The following is a 14,717-nucleotide window of genomic DNA, read 5'->3' on the forward strand; positions in this document are numbered from 1 at the left end:
TTGTTGGTCGATATTTGCCTTCTGGCGCTGAGTACATATTTTTCTTTCAGCTTATTTGTTTCAACTGCAAATGTTCTACGTTGTGTCTCATCGAGCCCAAATTACGACCCAGATAAGAGTTCATCAAGACTGCTGATGATTGAGTTAAATTTAAATGTTGACATTTCAGCCCTAGATATACCAGTGTCCCATTTGTAATATTTTGGAGATCATGAATGAAATTACACTCGCTTGTGACAACAATTCTTGTTTATATGTTCTATCCTGTTAATTATTTTATTTTTTTAGCCCTGTCAACCTAATTTTGCAGTGAGCCGCTCTTACTGCTCCACCTAGAAGGTTCAAATACATTTTCGTATATTCCCACTATTAGTTTTGTCATTTGCATATTTTTGTAATAAATAAGTTTGCGTACACTTCTCTTCAATTTCCTCATTAGAAAAGGCACAAGAAACTTCTCGTTTTCATACAGTCCACTTAATTATATAGTCGTTTGCTAGTAGCGCATCACACACTAGCAGACCTCCATTATACACTTTATTCTAGTAGTTTTATGAAAGATATCAAGGTGCTCATGAGTCACAATTATATACTTTTAGCTGTTGTAAAGTAAATTTCATCAAAATTGTTGACAATTTGCGTTATTTAAAACAGATAAAAAAACAATGAAGGAAATCTCTATTATCAAACAATGAATTTAATTACCCAAATTGATTTCCCATATCTGTTATTTTAGTCGCTGTGGGGAATTTTTTTTGATATGTTTGGATTACTTCTGATATAATACACGAGCCCTATAATATCTAATCAGTTCAGTTACAATCCATCTACAACAAGGCTGCAACAGCGTCATGAAGCTCCAAATCTTAGTTTTCGCATTAATTTTCTCCGTAATATTCACCGTGGTGTACTCTGTTCCAGCAGATGGCGCAGGTTGTATGACTATTTTCGAATCTATGGCCATTATTTTGCGTTCTTTACAGGATTGCTAGTTCGATCGAATCGCAAAATTTACTGCAAAGCGGCATCTCCAACACCTAATGATACGAAGTCATACAATGAAGCATGCAGAGCACATTGCATCAGATTTCATGGCAAAAGGACAGGTTCTTGTACCGGCAGATACTGCAAATGTGCTTAATTGTTTTTCAAAATAACATTTCGTGGTTTAAGTGTTAGTACGTAAGATTTCGCTGTTTAATTGGTCTATATTTAGTGACGTGGAGGATCGTTTTCAAACAAACTATTTTGTAGAATTAAAGCAGCATACCAAAGGTATGAAATAACGGTTTTTTGATACCATACAAAGGTTGACGAGTCGATCCCAACATTAGATTTTTAAGGGAAAATTCAAATTTGGACACTTTGTAGTGACGCTATTTGGAGTTATGACGTCAGCAATGCTTTTTTTTTTATAGAATCCTGTATATTTGTGCGGTTTCTTTGTGGTCTTCGGCGATCGTTAGTTATTAATTCCGTAAATTTTAGTGCTATCCAATCAGTAGGTAACATAATTTTTCCAGGTAGAGTAAAAAAGGAATTAAAAGAATCAACGCGAACACAAATCCAATCGGAATTAGGAGTTTGTGGCCCTGTGACGTCAACTATATTTTCTGGTATAAGATGAAAAACACCGAAACAAAGGTTGCCAAATCAACATCAAATTAACGCGTTACAGAAACAAGCTTAACCTGTACTAATAGGTTTTCCCTTTTCATTACTTTCAATGAATAAATGGCATGTGTCGTAAACAATGCACTTCAGCTGTTTACTTTTCTATTTTAGAGTACATTAAGTGCCGCAGGGTAAATAATGAACGTCTGCGATACCTCGGGTCGGATATTGATGTCACAGGGCCACAGACTCCTGATTCCGATTCTATGAAGATTTTAGGTAACTATTACCGAAAATTTGCAACAGCAAATATCAACTCTCCAGATATCAGGTCAGATACCAAATTTTGAAGAAAGTGGATAATGTGGTTCTTATACATTAGCTAAAACGAAGCAAAATGGAAAAGTACCAAAAGTGAACCGGTCTTTTTGTTCTGGTCTTAACAAGCTAAAGAAATAAACTAATTGATAGGGGTAGAACAGGGTGATTTAAAAAATGATCTCAACAATATTACAAACAGGACACTGTTATATCTAGATCTGAACTGTACTTTAATTTTTAAGCTAGTACAAATGAATCTTTGGAGTAATCGTAGGTAATGTAGATCAAATCGGGCCTCGAAAAATATATTATTCGGCAACGATAGAAGCAGTGTAAGTAAAATCAGATACATTGGAGCAATTTACAAGACCGATATTCTCTAAGGTTTCGTTAATACTTACGGTTACAATTCAGGAAGAAATAAGTACGTCTACAGGTATAAACTTCGATATAACTGGGTGACCAGGTAGTTAATTAAGGTAGAATTAAGTAGAATTTTCCAAGCCGGTAATGTAGAAACTCATCTATAGCGTGCTTGAATTGGCAAGATGGCAGTTCATTCTCTTCCACTGTCCACTTATTTGTATCTGTCTTAAATAGGTGGATCACGGTGTTTTTTCATCGAATGTCGGTGGCTTACCTCGAATTTTTATTGCACCAACATTTTCACATAGAAAGCATCCCTTTCTTCGCGTGGTTCAGTTCAGAACATAAATTTTGTTCGTAGTTCATCGTATTTTATACCGCATCAATCTTACTTTGGACAAACCTCTTATTTCTTGTTAACCAGTCCATGGCTTCTATTCCATGGCTCATTGTCCAGGTTCCATTCCATTAATTATCAATAAGCTTTAATGGCTTCTTGATACTGCTCTATAAAATAGCCTTGCTTTCATTTCCGGTAAGTTCGCCTCGGAAGGCTCGCATCGGTAAATTCGCTCCGAACATGTCCACCCGGTATGCCCCCAAGGAAACTCGGCCTCAGGCAGGTTCGCCCCCAGAAGGTTCGCCTCCAGAAATTTGTGTTTGACATTTCTATGTGTTCTGTCCCCGCGTTTTTTTTCTTCCGGGATAAAAAGTGTCCCTTAAGTGCAAGACTAAATACGTTTATTTACTCCACGTAGTACAAAAAGCAATATTCGTTGTGCTTCAGCAATCATCAATGTTTGTGTTTAAACCAATCGTATTTATGATCACAATTAATTCATTTCTAGTGACTTTAACTATGTTTATACTCGTAGATACAGAACTGAATGTTCACAAAATACGTTTTACCTTAAGCAGCACTTTTATTCACAGAATTTCACAAGAAAAATAAAGTGTAACTTCTATACCAAAGTCACGAACTTATAAATTAAGATGGACTGCTGATCAAACAGTTGCATAGAGGTAGAAATGGCCCTACCATGGGCGCCACCATGATGTGCACATTTTAGTTATTTTCTAGGGGAACTTTCCTAGTGCTCAAGTTTTGAGACTAGGTATTGCAGCCTTGGAAAATGACACGTGTCACCGTAATTTACTAAAACAAGTTGTAAATCAGCATATGCATGATTAAAGCGCATTTTTGGTAATGCAGGTCAGTATTTTATTAGCGAAGTTTAAAATTATCGATCTCACGAGTAATTTTGGCTGCGTTAAATAATTAATTTTATTTAATTTCAATTGACGGTAGGTACGTCTTCATTTTGTAAAACAAATCACAAAGTAAATAATAAGTTTTTATACAGGTAGCGCTATCTAACGGTAAAATTATAGCACCCCCGAAACCCATATCGAAATTATTTTCTTCAATTATCGATCTCACAAGTAATCTAACTCAAAATAGACTAGTGCCTGCACATCTACACTATAGCAGAAAGCTTTTAGTGAAAATTTGAAGTCTCTAGCTATTGTAGTTGTGGAGATCTAACGCGGACAGCCGGCCTGCCAGCAATAACGAATATAATAGCGTATTTTTTTCAAAAATGCGCTAAAAACGTGAGGTTACTGTTGGGTTAATGCTTGTTTATTAGTTGATTTGAATTTCGCGCCAAGTGAGTGCACATCATGGCGGCCTCCATGTAGGTGTCATTTGTTAATTCAGCATTAGCAGTCCATCTTAAGTTATAAGTTCGTGACCAAAGTACAGCAATTAGCTCCAATATGGCGACCGGAACCAACGATCAAAAACGAGATACCCGTTGTCGCCACTGTTCTAAATTGAGTCTCTGTAATATTGACCGACCAGGATCATGAACGAAAGGGAAACGCCGATAATATAATCGTTTGGTACAAGTCATTTCGAGACGTTGTCGATATTGGGAATACCACAACAAAGAAAACACGACTCGTTCTGAACCTCACGGTGGAGTGGAAATGAATATACTTTGATTTGACAAAATTATTATAACTATAATATGTAATAAATAGCGATAAACAATCGAAATTACAAAAATTGAGAGTTATTTTTTGTGGAATAATGTTCATATTTCCGCCGTTGCGCTGTAACTCGCGGAACGTTTTTTTCGTAAGAGCAACCGCGGCGGAGTTATTCTGAAAAAACCGATTTTTTTCATCCAAGATGGCGGCGTGAGCGGTCCCCCTCCAAGGTCCAAAACATGGTTTTTGTTTCAAAGCCCAGACCTCGACAAAATATTATTAAACAATTACTACTACAATACCTTTTGTAGGCCAAAAATCACACAAACAATTATTACAAATATACTAAAATTAATACTTAACTACTTATATTACTTGTCTGGGAATTGTAATATCCAAATAAAAGGTATCCGTACACAGTACACGAAAATTGCAATTTTCAATGAACACACTTTACACTAACCACCTCGGGTAATCGCAGCATCTTCTCTTCGGGTAGACAAACATGTTCCAATAAAAAAAAACTGCGTTGACTGTGGCAAAAAACGACGCTTTTCTTGTTAACGTGCTATTTAAGGCGAAACCCTTCTTCCGAAAATCAAAATGACAACAACCAATCATACACAGTTGATAACAAAGACTATCCCCTCAACATACATTAACAGACCAAAAAATAGAGGTCGAATAATTTTTATAAATCAATTTTATATCAGATATTAAGATATAAACCCAAACTTAAATTCTAGGAAAAAATAAAATTTCATCTCTCTTAAATACTCAGAAAAGGTGATAAATCACGCCCACCTGTCAAATTAAGCATTTACAACTGATAACAGATCAAGACCCAACAATTCCTAGAAATTCTACGTTAAATAAAATAAAAATGTAAACAAAAACAACCTTGATCACTTTCTTGTATGACACAATAATCTCCATGCCGTTACATAGAACAACGGCAAATTAATAAAATTTAATTACGAAATTACGACCTTTTAAATTTCGCGCTGGCAAATAGTCATAAATTCGATCAATAAATTCAAAAACAATTCAAGAGATTCTAAAATCAATTTAGAAAGTTGTGCTTTAAGGAATATTTACTGGATAGTTTTATTGGACCACTCATCATATACAATGCTTAGTTCTGAAATAAGACCCATTATTGTAACTACGGCAGCGTATAAAATCGAACTCCGCACGCAGACTTTATGGCGATGAAGTAAATATGCATTTCATCGATAGGTGCTCAACGATAAATCCCTTCGGCATGAATATTCAAAAGTAATTAATAAGGAATAGATTCTCATTAACTTTGCACTAAGCTCGGCTTAATTAAAATTTAAATTTGAAGGACATCGGAAAGAGAGAGGATCCCTAGCTAAACAAGTCTTGCATAGCATGATATACGACAGTCAATAAAAGGGTTAAACATGCAATGCTGATTCATAATTACTGGGCCCGCCGCAAGCAAAAATACAGCCCGTTAGGTTTATAGCACGTGCGTTGATAAAAATCAGTAATTAGCAACAGTAATTATGGCAACTAACGAGGTTTTTGGATGCTCGCCGTATATTTGAATTTAAACCCCAGGATCAGGGTAGCCGCCTCTACGGTCATTTGTTTTATAGCGTATCTATGTATATAGCCTTCTCGCATAAATTTATTCAGCCGTAAAAATGGTATGTGTCCTAACATTAATTTTTTGCGCAAAAAGTACAAATCAGCAACTAATTTAATATCTACTGACGCGTCCTTATTTTATCGGATTATTCATGAACTATTGAGTGCTCTACGTAATTATAAAGGTATACCCAAACAAATTTCCAAATTAAAACAATCTTTTAAACCGTATAGGGGAAGTTAAAGACTAATGATATTTTTCAGGCGACTTCCAATGGGATTTGCATAATAATTAATAATCATCACTCGTCAATCGAGACGTTCGTTTGATATAAAAAGGAATTTTATAAATATTTAACCAACAAGAAGTGGGACAGAACTTGTCCGTGTCAGAATAAATTTTGAATTATTCTGGATCTGGAAGCAGGTAGGTACTGAAATCTCGTCAAACTTTTGACGGCGACAACTGCGTGCCTGACCTATCACCAAAACGTGAAAATGTCACAGCTGTGTAACGTACGAAAGTGTCTAGAGAGTGATAAGGGAAACCAAAAGGGTAAATATTAATCTATAAGGTGCGGCAGTAATCAAAAACGAAGTGTGGTAGGGAAAAAGGTCAGTATTTGCGCGTGTAGGATTTTCCGTGCGTAAATCTGATCGGTTGATGGCACTGTTAAGATGCATACTCAACCCAATATTATACAAGAGCATTCTTTTTTACACTTTCAACATGAGAAATGTGCTGCTTGTATGTGGTACTATTTCTAAACACTGCACGCCATAGCGCGTTAAATTATTACTTGTTTCATTATGACAGATGAATCTTGATTGGGGATGAAAAATTAGTTAATTTTTCTAATTACCTGTATAAGACGCTACTTTGTCGCACTTTAATGTAAAGGGTTATTTTGAGGGTATTCGAGTGCAACAGTACAAAAACATGTCTTTTTCAGACTAGTGCAAAAAAGTAGTGACTCTGGTTTCTGAACATTGGCCAACGAAAGAATTACTATAGGCACACATACCCGGTGACCCAATAAGACTGTTCCTCGGCCAGATCTCGGGAACCGTTCGTCGTATGACTTAGGGGTAAAAAAATTATTGGGTAAATCGGCCATGAAGAATCGCTGGAAAATATTTTCAAGTTCTAAAAATGACCACCAGAGGGCGTAACTGCCATCTTAAACTTTAAAATTGCATTTTCTTTCAATTTCGGATAATAAACTAAACATTCTTTTTTCACATTTTTAAAGAGAACCAGTTTATCTATTATTTTCGTAAAAACAAAAACTCAGTTATTTCAAAAACAAAGATGGTGTGGGGCGTTCAATTGTTTTTGCAATAACCTTCTTTAACTTCTTAATCGTTTGACCGATTTTAACAAATTTGGTATGGTTGAAAAGAGCATTCCTTGGGCAATATAGCAACCAAAATATAGTTAATTTATTTGAATCCTTCTCCGCCAGGAGGCTAGTTTTGACACTATGAAAATCAAAAAACCAAATGGAATGATGTGACTTTTTCTTTATGAAAAAGTAGCCAAATAACATCCAAAGAGGCCAGTGAAAACCGTTTTTCCAAATCTCGTTCCTAACCTCAAATATTGGGAAAATGAGATTAATGAATTAATTAAGTAATAAAAATGTTTAAATTGTATCTTAAATTTACTGTTTACGTACTTCCGGTATTTGTCGATGGCACGAAAGAAAAGCACCCTACACTTTTAGGTAGGCCTAGGAAAATTAAACAAATGAAACACGATGCATTATAAAATAATAACAGCCATAATTTGTAAATTATTCTGCTGGGTTTACATTCAGAAAATGCAGGTTTTTGAATATGTAATCTTTTCTAAAATGCCGATTTCTAACCAAGAACCTTTAACTTCTTAACCGTTTGACCGATTGTAACAAGTTTGGTATCGTTGAAAAGAGCATTCCTTGGGCAAAAAGAACATAGTTAATTTAGTTGAACCCTTCTTCGCCGCCAGGGGGCTAGTTTTGACACTATGATTCAATATCCTAAAAAAATCAAAAGGAATTATGACTTTTTTTTAAGAAAAAGTAGCCAAATAACACCCAAATATGCCAGTGAAAACTGTATTCAAAATCTCGTTCTTAACCTCAAATATTGGGAAAATGAGATAATTAATTAATAAATAAAAATGCTTAAATTGTATCTTATATGACGTATTTCCGGTATTTGTCGATGGCGCGAAAGATTGTTTGGAAAAGGACCCTACACTTTTACGTAGGCCTTGGAAAATTAAACAAATGAAACACGATGCATTATAAAATAATAACAGCCGTAATTTGTTAATTATTCTGCTGTGTTTACATTCAGAAAGTGCAGTTTTTTGAATTTGTAATCTTTTCTAAAATGCCGATTTCTAATCAAGAAGCATTTGATATGCTGGCGGCGATGGTTCGTGGTCGATCCGGATAACGCAAATAGAAGATGCGGGCAGCGATGATCGCATTTTGAAAATACTCAAAATATATCGCCAGCATATTAAATGCTTCTTGGTTAGAAATCGGCATTTTAGAAAAGATTACAAATTCAAAAAACTGCACTTTCTGTATGTAAACACAGCAGAATAATTTACAAATTACGGCTGTTATTATTTTATAATGCATCGTGTTTCATTTGTTTAATTTTCCAAGGCCTACTTAAAAGTGTAGGGTGCTTTTCTTTCGCGCCATCGACAAATACCGGAAATACGTAAAAAGTAAATTTTAAGATACAATTTAAGCATTTTTATTTATTAATTAATTAATCTCATTTCCCCAATATTTGAGGTTAGGAACGAGATTTTGAAAAACAGTGCTGTCGTACAACGTTGGTCACGCTGTACGGCACCTGGAAAAAATACAATAATACAACAATAATAGTACAACAAAAAAATACACACACGCGTAACGTAGTTATGGTCTACCTGACTTTAGACGGGAAAGTCAATGACGCCATACTCGTCGGATAGTTCAACCTCGGCGCGATTGGTGCACTCGTGGCCGTGGAGTTCAGTCCACTTTGTAGCAAGATGTTCTCCAGAGAAGTGAGTTCAATTCCCGGATCCATAAAATCTGCAAACAAAAGAAAACTCCCAAGCTGCAGAGCTCGAAATTCAATGAACTGAACATGTCTGAAGGGCCTCGCGTGACTCGTCGTAAGTTCACAAGTACTATACTTTTTCGACCAGCCTCTCCAGAAGGAACCATAACATTCGCGTGTAAAAGTCGACCATGACTTAACAGTGCAGTTCGCAAAGATAATAAATACGTACTAAAGGTAACAAATTAATTGAATGCGATAGCTTATGACCCTGAAGGGGCAAAATAATGATCAATTATTACGCTCAATAGTTACGGAAGTTGTTTCTTGGTTGTGGATCGAGTGTTGATATCAAATCCGGTGCATGACCCATTCACCTCATTTAGCAAATGGCGGCTCCCATCGCCAGATGGAAATTCCGTCAAAATATTAAAAACCCTAAAAGAAAATAACAGGTAACCCTCTTCGGTGATAACCTTAAAATGTACACACCTATGGCGTACTTAGAAAAAAACGCAATTATATCCTCCTTACTATTGGAGTTAATTGGGACAAATCTTTCCAAACAATATTGCGGAATCCCCAAATTAAATTAATTTAATCGCCAAAAATTCATAAGATATAGGTTGCGGCAATTAAAATCCCATGTGTTTTCAAAACTAACGCCTTACTAACGTGCACTCGGGCGCAGCTTGAAATCAAAATAGGAAAATAAATGTTGACCATCGATAACAACTAATCGTAGCGCCACAAAAATTGCTCGCTAAAAATTGCGTGTTTAAAATTGCAAGGTTACGACTGGTGCGAGGATCATTCAATAAGTAAATATTGGGTGCTTTGTATTGAAGAAAATAAACCGTTACATCGTACATCTTTCCACGCTTGCAGTGATGTAATGATAATTAATGCGCGTTTAAGCGTGACGAAATTCAACATGAAAAGCAATATTTTGTTAAGCTGGACTGGTGGTACGAATGTCGCTGAGCTGCGTAGGTTGTAGGGGGCAGGATCGCCAGACCAAATTGGGATGAAAGTGATTGCACGTTTGTAGATCTTGGGTTTCTTGCTGTCTAATGAACTCCAGGAGTTCTAAGTTTTGTTGCAGCTTCTTGAAAATTCTGTTGACGCGTGGTAGAAAAGGCAATAACTCCGTAAACTTCCAATGCCAGACTTGAGTTTCTTTCCTCTAAAGATACGATGATCCCCCTCTTTCCTCCCAGGCATCAACATTCACAAGTCAGAGTCGGTATTTTCTCTCAGAACCACGGAATGTTCTTCAGATACTTACGCCCGCTGCTGTAGGCACGATGAAAGCGTCAGCATCGTCTTACTCTTACGCTTGAAGTACTCTAACGCCAGCAGCTCTGAGATGCCATGAGAGCATATTGATGAACTTGTTTTGTTCATTGGTAAAAACAGCTTGCGGTATTGATGTTGGAATTTTTAATTGATAAAAAACCATATTGAGGTAAGTACGCATGTAACCATGTAAACGGGTGTTTGTATTTTAGCCTTGGAAGGAAATTGATGTTTATTTCATTGTTTTATATATTTTGACCCGAATTGGGATATTATGCAACCGTGAGGAGGCTAAAAGGGGAATTACCATGTAAAGTAATAATCGCGGTTAGAAAGGCAAATTCATTTTACATGTAAATAAATAGGATCATAAAATCTGCTTTACGTATGTATATTCAGAATAAGGTGAGTAAATAAGTCACTATAATATGCGCAAGGAGAGTGTTCAAATGCGTCTCTTCAGAATGGAGTTCAAACTAACAAAAGAGCTGCGCAAACCTTATAAACGTTTCGTAGTAGGATAGGCGGAACTTATGTACAATAGATAACGAGCGATCAAAAATGAGTGGAGGTCGAGTCGCCTTTGGAAGTTCAAGTTACGCACGATTTCACATGTAAACAAGAATTGCAACTCATTTTTGATCGCATAGTAGTAAGAGAAAGGGTATAAATATAAGCGCATTCGCGCTCGGATTAAGTGATTCCACGGGTTTCTCAGGCGGCCCGTGTGCTTTCCACTATACCTAAATCCTGGGTGCGGACCCAGACCATTTGATATTGAAGCATCCACAAAAGCACATCGAGAACTTCTAGTGCATGAAAAATCGAGGTATTTATAAACAATTACCTGTGTCATAATCTCCCCGTTGTAGTATTATCCCGTTGTCGAATTATCCGTTGCAGATCAGACTCATTATAGCTTATTAGTATAAACTTCATATACCCATTAATGTAAAGACAAGTTTAACTACCTACTTGCGTCGCCTTAAAACGGTGTTTTGTGAACGCCAATTATGCCTATAAAATTTAAACTTATGCCAAGACATTTTTAATGTACTTACATATCACAGTTCGCCTTATTATTATTGTACATAATATTTGTAAAGATAGATGTAATTTTCATTTAGCACCTGGCGGTGATTTATTTGACATTAAGTTAGTTTCATATACGATAATGAATAAAGGTTGAATATTTCCTAGCAATCCAAAGTATGATTTTGCGAATAAATGTGGCCTAACCATTTACGTTACAGGATCGTGCCGCCCTCCAGCCCTCGCCATTTACTCTTACAATAAAGGCGATATTTTAAGAAAAAATAAGGACCGTTAACCTTGAATAAAGATTTTTATTTAATCCTTTTCCCATTATCCTTGAGGCAAGAAGAGGGCTATTAACCGGCGAGCATCCAATGCATATTAATATAGTTACCCGATAAGAACACGCTCAAATTTATCATCCAGAAGAAGTAGAATAAAAGGAAAGTTAGTAACAATTGTTACAAGGGGCAAGGTACGTTGAATAATCCGCACGGGGCAGGAAATCCCATCGCAGCACTTCCAACGTTTCCTTGGCCGATTAGTAGACGTGCAGCCACGCATTGCCGTGGAGTAAAATGATTTTATGTTGTCTCACGTCGTCTTCTGGCCGTTTATGTTTCAGTGCTCGACCCAAACGGATCTTAGTAAACCTTTTCTGTGACCATGACCAAGTTTCATCAACTCTTGATGTACCACTACTGTCTGGTCCCACTGGATGCAAAACATTATCTTGTATCCATGGACACATGTGTTTGCGCTTTGGATTATCCCAGAAGATTCACTTTTCATCTCCAGTGACAATACAATGCAGAAATCCCTCTCTCTGTTGCCTTTGAAGAAGGATTTTGCAAGTGATTTTTCGTCGTTCCATGTCTCTTTCGTTAAACTTGAATGGAGCCAATTTTCCAAGCTTCCGGATCTTTCACGGCTGGAAAATGTTGATTGAGTATCATTTAACCCCCTTGTCAGATCTTCCTTCGTTTGAGTGAAATGTTCATCAAGCAATATGCCTGCAATTCGGCGTTTTCGAGCTTTTCCGGTGCTCCTAGACGTTCTTTTCCTGCAATATGAAAATTTTCTAGCGTTAAACAAATATTTTCCCGCACACAAATAAATCTTTCTTCACTGAATATTGTAGACAGATAAATGAATCTTAAATTTAAACAAGTAAGAAGCTTTTTGCCTTAAGACGAGTAACGGCGTATTTTCCCAAAATTTAATCGATATGTAAGGCATGTTTTTCCTCACTAGAAGCATTTGTGGTTAAAATTTCAACAAAATATAGTAAGTATAAATAAGAAAGTCGAGCCCTCGTCTATTTATCTTTCAGATTTTTCTTGGCTCAGGTGCCCGAACTATAAGCCACCGAATTGAAAAAGAATAAACTAAATATTTTGAAAACTGTAGAAGTAGCATTGTATAATACACCTTCCAACATGAGTTGGGAAATGCGCTAAAAGAATCAGATGTTAAAGTACTGGAAACTACAGCTATCTGGCAAAAATTAACCGAACTTATTAAGGAGTGACGCAGCTCGTTCATGGTTTTGAACTTTCTGTCTGTCCGTCCGTCTGTGTACATGATAACTCACGAACAGTTTCCAATCTTCCAATTCTGTCTTCAGTAATAGGTAAACAACAGTCAAGAGACCAGCTGATTAAATTTTCGTTATTTGGATTTTCTCTCCGTCCGTCTGTTTGTCGCTCGTTGTCTATACTGGTCTGATACAGATTATGTTATGAATTTATGATCACGGAGTCGATGTGTCAATAATTGCAGTCACATATAAAATTTTTAACGCAACGAACGTGTAAATGATAATACGTGTCAGAAGATTTTTTCAGGCCATAAAACCGATAACTGAATCATCCAGTCCTTGTTTTTAGTATGATAGTTGTTGTACTTTGATCGATCAAATTAAAGAATAGGAAGAGTTAAGAAGAATCTATTTCGAAATTAATTTATAGTGAAATTGATAACAAAAACTGATAACCCAATTAATTAAATAAGTTGGCAATATTTTCATAATCGAAGATAACTGTTTGTAGTCGGGTATTTACATTGTTCAAGCACTTGGGTGAAAGGGGATTTTCAACATTTGCATATCGGATTAAATGACGTCCCTTGTAAGTATAAAAAGAGGCCATACACATCCTGAAGCCAACAGACTCAGTCAAACCATTCAATATGAACAAAATCTTCGTTTTCGTTTTATAGTGCAGCGGAGAGAGCCGCGAAATCGTTCAAAAAATTTTTTCGGAGTAGAAAGAATTGGGACCCACACCATTTTGTTCAGAAATGTTTGAACCTTCAGAATCTCGCTTTACGACATTTTCCCGTGGTCCTGACAAAAGTTATAGGCCGCTAAAGTTGAATTTTACTCATTTTCGCGCGCGCGACTAGACCACCGAAAGTATTTATTTTCTCAGCAACTAAGCGATATACATCAATAATTCCTTTTGTAAAATGAAAGTACATTTATAGCAGAATCTAAAGCATTCAATTTACCTACCTTGTTATGCACAGTTTTTAGAAAAATGACCATCAACTTCCAAAATTCGTGTAGCAGATGAAAAGTGCGCACTTTGAACTCTCATAACTTTTTATTTCACGATATCGATTTCCAATATTTATAGCTCATTCGATGCTCCAAAGCATTGTGATTATTTTATTTTCTATAACATTACCGTGAATTTTTCATAATAAAAAAGTTACGGTCATTTAAGTAAAAACCTACCGACCTCACCGAGTCGGTAATCGCGAGTGAGACGGAGAGGGAAGGATAGTCAGCAGCGTTCGCTAAACAAGGAGCGATGCTTAAGAGATTTTACTTTACTAAGAAATTTCTCTCCGAATACCAAAACTAGCTATTTAGGCCGTTTAGTTTACAAATGCATTCCGCCGAGTTGCATTGTAAAATCTCAAACAATTCATTAACTCCATGTATCTCAGTTCTTTGGTGAAATATATAGGTACAAATAGGTACCTTTCCCTGTAAATTTTGGGGGTTACTCCACATTAGGTATCTCTTGTGCTGTGCTGTATATTGCAAGATCAGCAGTAACAACGGTATGATTTTGTCCCAAAGATTTAGGCTTCATTCATTCATTCATTCATTTTTATTTAATTCCTTCCACAAATAACATTTGTATGGAACAAGTCAATATAACATTAATTAAACAAACGAACAGTTAAACAAACAAACAATTAAATATTGGAAGATATAAAAAATTCTTGTATGTTGTAGAAACACCCATTGACTAGATAATCGTACAATTTCTTTTTAAATTTTTTCCATGTAAGGCAAGTTCGATGGTTAGGATGGTATTGTAGCTCGCTGCTGGAGAATTCAAAAACGGCATAGGTATATTATATTGAATGGTAGATACCGGAACTTACTTAGGAGGATTATCAGC

The 14,717-nt window shown here is 36.1% G+C and overlaps 1 long non-coding RNA gene across 1 annotated transcript; it reads left to right on the forward strand.

The window, feature by feature from the left end:
- Positions 1 to 800: 800 nt before the first annotated feature.
- LOC116169901 lies at positions 801 to 1,278 on the forward strand. The gene is made up of 2 exons (XR_004145111.1): positions 801 to 933; positions 984 to 1,278. It is a non-coding gene; the product is annotated as an uncharacterized LOC116169901 (long non-coding RNA).
- The last annotated feature ends 13,439 nt before the right edge of the window (positions 1,279 to 14,717 follow it).

This window comes from Photinus pyralis, unplaced genomic scaffold (genome assembly GCF_008802855.1).
Source record: "Photinus pyralis isolate 1611_PpyrPB1 unplaced genomic scaffold, Ppyr1.3 Ppyr1.4_LG4, whole genome shotgun sequence".
Classification (NCBI taxonomy): Eukaryota; Metazoa; Arthropoda; class Insecta; order Coleoptera; family Lampyridae; genus Photinus; species Photinus pyralis.